Source organism: Pseudophryne corroboree, unplaced genomic scaffold (assembly GCF_028390025.1).
Source record: "Pseudophryne corroboree isolate aPseCor3 unplaced genomic scaffold, aPseCor3.hap2 scaffold_722, whole genome shotgun sequence".
Taxonomy (NCBI): domain Eukaryota; kingdom Metazoa; phylum Chordata; class Amphibia; order Anura; family Myobatrachidae; genus Pseudophryne; species Pseudophryne corroboree.
This window is the reverse complement of record NW_026970303.1, coordinates 288,358-295,785: the sequence shown is the minus strand read 5'-3', so window position 1 is coordinate 295,785 and position 7,428 is coordinate 288,358.

The following is a 7,428-nucleotide window of genomic DNA, read 5'->3' as shown; positions in this document are numbered from 1 at the left end:
CAACCATGTTGTTGAAGAACTGTCAGGGAGAGTGCAATGTTTTGCACCAACTGGTCCCTGGATCTCGCCTTTATCAGGAGATCATCCAAGTACGGGATAATTGTGACTCCTTGCTTGCGAAGGAGAACCATAATTTCCGCCATCACCCTGGTGAAAATCCTCGGAGCCGTGGACAGACCAAACGGCAATGTCTGAAATTGGTAATGACAATCCTGAATTGCAAACCTTAGGTAGCTTGAGGCAGTGGGTAAATGGGAACATGTAAGTAGGCATCCTTTATGTCTACCAAAACCATGAAATCTCCGTCCTCCGGACTGGAGATCACTGCCCAGAGAAATTCCATCTTGAAATTGAATTTCTTTAGGAAGAAATTGAGGGATTTCAGATTTAAGATTGGTCTGACTGAGCCGTCCGGCTTCGGGACCACGAAGAGGCTTGAATAAAAACCTTCTCCCTGCTGACTAAGGCCAATTTGAACAATCGGTGAGGGGGAACGTCTTGAAACCCCAGTTTGTACCCTTGGGACACTATTTGTAAAACCCACGAGTCCAGGTCCGAATGAATCCAGAACTGACTGAAGAGTTTTAGACGTGCCCCCACTGGTGTGGGCTCCTGCAAGAAAGCCCCAGTGTCATGCAGTGGATTTGGCAGAAGCAGAGGACAATCTCTGGTCCTGCGATCTTGAAGAGGCTACAGACCTCTTCCTTTTCCTTCCTCTACCTGCAAAGAAAGGGGAATCTAAACTTCTTGCATATCTATTGGGCCAAAATGACTGCGGTAGATAATGATGCGTCTTCATCCGTTGACAGGGAACATAGGGCAAGAAGGTTGACTTACCATTGAAATGAGGATGCATCTTGCTGCCTTTCCAATGAAGCAAGTTTAATTTAGTAATAGGTGAAAAACCATCCTTACAAAGGTGTTAATCAGAGACTTGGCTTTGTGGACACTTTTCAGAGAACAAATTTGTTAGCATAAAAATAAAGCCAGAAAATGAAGAGCTTTTTAATCACTCAATTGGATTTTTCTGCCAGCATATTTTTTTTCTCTGCAACCCACTGCTAAATTGTGCTTCCTAGCTGTTTTTATAAAATCACTGAATCAAATCTAACTCTGATTACATCAGAGAAGGCCAGGTACCCTACACCATAACATGGGGTTTGAAATTTTGACTTGTCTACTTAAAGTTCACCAAAATCTGATAACAAGGTCAATTAGGTCCCTGGGTGGGATTGAACCACCAACCTTATGGTTAATAGCCGTACATACTAACTGATTGCGCCACAGAGACACTTTGCGAAAGTCTATACTGACAAAGGCTAATAAGCATTCATCTAAAACGTTTCCTAGAAAAACTTTAAAAAGTCAATAATCTGGAGAGTTTTTGTAAGATGTTTCTTCCATCAACCAACGAAGAAACACATTGGTACTTTCCCATGATGAGTGAGTGCTTCAGGATCTCTTGCACTTACATGTACAGCAGAGTACTGCAATGGAAGCATGCTGGGCCCCTAACCCAGAGGTAGGCAGATTGAAACTATCCTCTGCTATATGCATTTTTTTTTGTTATTTAAAGTAATCCAAAACTGGGATTGATATTTTGTCTCTTTTATTTTTACTTAAAGTACAATAACTTTTACCATTTTAATTTGTTTTAATAGTATATTGACAGTATTGTTTTCTTTCAAAAATCCACTTCATTTTCTTTACCCTATTATTAAAATGGTAATTGACAAAAACAAACTACATTGTCACCAGAAGAGCAATACAAAATGTACAAGTGATATATTAAAATCATCTTTCCAGCTTGAATTTCAATGATGCATTGGGTCAACAATTTTGTGAGAAACATCTTCACCCTTAAATAAAGATTTTCTTAATTCCTTACCTGTGTGCTAATTAGATATCACCTTGTTTTCACATTAAACAGACTTCCACATGAGAAAGCAGCAAGGATGCAGTGGCGTTAATGTTTCCTGGTGTCAACCTGTATTATTTCAGTAGACATTGAAATGAGGATACATCTTGCTGCCTTTCCAATGAAGCAAGTTTAATTTAGTAATAGGTGAAAAACCATCCCTACAAAGGTGTTAATCAGAGACTTGGCTTTGTGGACACTTTTCAGAGAACAAATTTGTTAGCATAAAAATAAAGCCAGAAAATGAAGAGCTGTTTAATCACGCAATTTGATTTTTTTGCCAGCATATTTCTTTTTCTCTGCAACCCACTGCTAAATTGTGATTCCTAGATGTTTTTATAAAATCACTGAATCAAATCTAACTCTGATTACATCAGAGAAGGCCAGGTACCCTACACCATAACAGGGGGTATGAAATTTGACTTGTCTACTTAAAGATCACCAAAATCTGATAACAAGGTCAAGTACGTCCCTGGGTGGGATTGAACCACCAACCTTTTGGTTAATAGCCGTACACACTAACTGATTGCGCCACAGAGACACTTTGCAAAAGTTCATATTGACAAAGGCTAATAAGCATTCATCTAAAACGTTTCCTAGAAAAACTTTAAAAAGTCAATAATCTGGAGAGTTTTTGTAAGATGTTTCTTCCATCAACCAACGAAGAAACACATTGGTACTTTCCCATGATGAGTGAGTGCTTCAGGATCTCTTGCACTTACATGTGCAGCAGAGTACAGCAATGGAAGCATGCTAGGCCCATAACCCAGAGGTAGGCAGATTGAAACTATCTTCTGCTATATGCATTTTTTTTTGTTAATTAAAGTAATCCAAAACTGGAATTGATATTTTGGCTCTTTTATTTTTACTTAAAGTACAACAACTTTTACCATTTTAATTTGTTTTAATAGTATATTGACAGTATTGTTTTCTTTCAAAAATCCACTTCATTTTCTTTACCCTATTATTAAAATGGTAATTGACAAAAACAAACTACATTGTCACCAGAAGAGCAATACAAAATGTACAAGTGATATATTAAAATCATATTTCCAGCTTGCATTTCAATGATGCATTGGGGCAACGATTTTGTGAGAAACATCTTCACCCTTAAATAAAGATTTTCTTAATTCCTTACCTGTGTGCTAATTAGATATCACCTTGTTTTCATATTAAACAGACTTCCACATGAGAAAGCAGCAAGGATGCAGTGGCGTTAATGTTTCCTGGTGTCAACTTGTATTATTTCAGTAGACATTGAAATGAGGATGCATCTTGCTGCCTTTCCAATGAAGCAAGTTTAATTTAGTAATAGGTGAAAAACCATCCTTACAAAGGTGTTAATCAGAGACTTGGCTTTGTGGACACTTTTCAGAGAACAAATTTGTTAGCATAAAAATAAAGCCAGAAAATGAAGAGCTGTTTAATCACTCAATTGGATTTTTCTGCCAGCATATTTTTTTTCTCTGCAACCCACTGCTAAATTGTGCTTCCTAGCTGTTTTTATAAAATCACTGAATCAAATCTAACTCTGATTACATCAGAGAAGGCCAGGTACCCTACACCGTAACAGGGGGTTTGAAATTTTGACTTGTCTACTTAAAGATCACCAAAATCTGATAACAAGGGAAATTAGGTCCCTGGGTGGGATTGAACCACCAACCTTATGGTTAATAGCCGTACATACTAATTGATTGCGCCACAGAGACACTTTGCAAAAGTCCATACTGACAAAGGCTAATAAGCATTCATCTAAAACGTTTCCTAGAAAAACTTTAAAAAGTCAATAATCTGGAGAGTTTTTGTAAGATGTTTCTTCCATCAACCAACGAAGAAACACATTGGTACTTTCCCATGATGAGTGAGTGCTTCAGGATCTCTTGCACTTACATGTGCAGCAGAGTACTGCAATGGAAGCATGCTGGGCCCATAACCCAGAGGTAGGCAGATTGAAACTATCCTCTGCTATATGCATTTTTTTTTGTTAATTAAAGTAATCCAAAACTGGGATTGATATTTTGTCTCTTTTATTTTTACTTAAAGTACAATAACTTTTACCATTTTAATTTGTTTTAATAGTATATTGACAGTATTGTTTTCTTTCAAAAATCCACTTCATTTTCTTTACCCTATTATTAAAATGGTAATTGACAAAAACAAACTACATTGTCACCAGAAGAGCAATACAAAATGTACAAGTGATATATTAAAATCATCTTTCCAGCTTGAATTTCAATGATGCATTGGGTCAACAATTTTGTGAGAAACATCTTCACCCTTAAATAAAGATTTTCTTAATTCCTTACCTGTGTGCTAATTAGATATCACCTTGTTTTCACATTAAACAGACTTCCACATGAGAAAGCAGCAAGGATGCAGTGGCGTTAATGTTTCCTGGTGTCAACCTGTATTATTTCAGTAGACATTGAAATGAGGATACATCTTGCTGCCTTTCCAATGAAGCAAGTTTAATTTAGTAATAGGTGAAAAACCATCCCTACAAAGGTGTTAATCAGAGACTTGGCTTTGTGGACACTTTTCAGAGAACAAATTTGTTAGCATAAAAATAAAGCCAGAAAATGAAGAGCTGTTTAATCACGCAATTTGATTTTTTTGCCAGCATATTTCTTTTTCTCTGCAACCCACTGCTAAATTGTGATTCCTAGATGTTTTTATAAAATCACTGAATCAAATCTAACTCTGATTACATCAGAGAAGGCCAGGTACCCTACACCATAACAGGGGGTATGAAATTTGACTTGTCTACTTAAAGATCACCAAAATCTGATAACAAGGTCAAGTACGTCCCTGGGTGGGATTGAACCACCAACCTTTTGGTTAATAGCCGTACACACTAACTGATTGCGCCACAGAGACACTTTGCAAAAGTTCATATTGACAAAGGCTAATAAGCATTCATCTAAAACGTTTCCTAGAAAAACTTTAAAAAGTCAATAATCTGGAGAGTTTTTGTAAGATGTTTCTTCCATCAACCAACGAAGAAACACATTGGTACTTTCCCATGATGAGTGAGTGCTTCAGGATCTCTTGCACTTACATGTGCAGCAGAGTACAGCAATGGAAGCATGCTAGGCCCATAACCCAGAGGTAGGCAGATTGAAACTATCTTCTGCTATATGCATTTTTTTTTGTTAATTAAAGTAATCCAAAACTGGAATTGATATTTTGGCTCTTTTATTTTTACTTAAAGTACAACAACTTTTACCATTTTAATTTGTTTTAATAGTATATTGACAGTATTGTTTTCTTTCAAAAATCCACTTCATTTTCTTTACCCTATTATTAAAATGGTAATTGACAAAAACAAACTACATTGTCACCAGAAGAGCAATACAAAATGTACAAGTGATATATTAAAATCATATTTCCAGCTTGCATTTCAATGATGCATTGGGGCAACGATTTTGTGAGAAACATCTTCACCCTTAAATAAAGATTTTCTTAATTCCTTACCTGTGTGCTAATTAGATATCACCTTGTTTTCATATTAAACAGACTTCCACATGAGAAAGCAGCAAGGATGCAGTGGCGTTAATGTTTCCTGGTGTCAACTTGTATTATTTCAGTAGACATTGAAATGAGGATGCATCTTGCTGCCTTTCCAATGAAGCAAGTTTAATTTAGTAATAGGTGAAAAACCATCCTTACAAAGGTGTTAATCAGAGACTTGGCTTTGTGGACACTTTTCAGAGAACAAATTTGTTAGCATAAAAATAAAGCCAGAAAATGAAGAGCTGTTTAATCACTCAATTGGATTTTTCTGCCAGCATATTTTTTTTCTCTGCAACCCACTGCTAAATTGTGCTTCCTAGCTGTTTTTATAAAATCACTGAATCAAATCTAACTCTGATTACATCAGAGAAGGCCAGGTACCCTACACCGTAACAGGGGGTTTGAAATTTTGACTTGTCTACTTAAAGATCACCAAAATCTGATAACAAGGGAAATTAGGTCCCTGGGTGGGATTGAACCACCAACCTTATGGTTAATAGCCGTACATACTAATTGATTGCGCCACAGAGACACTTTGCAAAAGTCCATACTGACAAAGGCTAATAAGCATTCATCTAAAACGTTTCCTAGAAAAACTTTAAAAAGTCAATAATCTGGAGAGTTTTTGTAAGATGTTTCTTCCATCAACCAACGAAGAAACACATTGGTACTTTCCCATGATGAGTGAGTGCTTCAGGATCTCTTGCACTTACATGTGCAGCAGAGTACTGCAATGGAAGCATGCTGGGCCCATAACCCAGAGGTAGGCAGATTGAAACTATCCTCTGCTATATGCATTTTTTTTTGTTAATTAAAGTAATCCAAAACTGGGATTGATATTTTGTCTCTTTTATTTTTACTTAAAGTACAATAACTTTTACCATTTTAATTTGTTTTAATAGTATATTGACAGTATTGTTTTCTTTCAAAAATCCACTTCATTTTCTTTACCCTATTATTAAAATGGTAATTGACAAAAACAAACTACATTGTCACCAGAAGAGCAATACAAAATGTACAAGTGATATATTAAAATCATCTTTCCAGCTTGAATTTCAATGATGCATTGGGTCAACAAATTTGTGAGAAACAGCTTCACCCTTAAATAAAGATTTTCTTAATTCCTTACCTGTGTGCTAATTAGATATCACCTTGTTTTCACATTAAACAGACTTCCACATGAGAAAGCAGCAAGGAAGCAGTGGCGTTAATGTTTCCTGGTGTCAACTTGTATTATTTCAGTAGACATTGAAATGAGGATGCATCTTGCTGCCTTTCCAATGAAGCAAGTTTAATTTAGTAATAGGTGAAAAACCATCCTTACAAAGGTGTTAATCAGAGACTTGGCTTTGTGGACACTTTTCAGAGAACAAATTTGTTAGCATAAAAATAAAGCCAGAAAATGAAGAGCTGTTTAATCACTCGATTGGATTTTTCTGCCAGCATATTTTTTTTCTCTGCAACCCACTGCTAAATTGTGCTTCCTAGCTGTTTTTTTATAAAATCACTGAATCAAATCTAACTCTGATTACATCAGAGAAGGCCATGTACCCTACACCATAAGAGGGGGTTTGAAATTTTGACTTGTCTACTTAAATATCACCAAAATCTGATCACAAGTTTAATTAGGTCCCTGGGTAGGATTGAACCACCAACCTTTCGGTTAATAGCCGAACACACTAACCGATTGCGCCACAGAGACACTTTGCAAAAAGTGCCTACTGACAAAGGCTAATAAGCATACATCTAGAACGTTTCCTAGAAAAACATTAAAAAATCAATAATCTGGAGAGTTTTTGTAAGATGTTTCTTCCATCAACTAACGAATAAACACATTGGTACTTTCCCATGATGAGTGAGTGCTTCAGGATCTCTTGCACTTACATGTGCAGCAGAGTACTGCAATGGAAGCATGCTGGACCCATAACCCAGAGGTAGGCAGATTGAAACTATCCTTTGCTATATGCATTTTTTTTGTTAATTTAAGTAATCAAAAC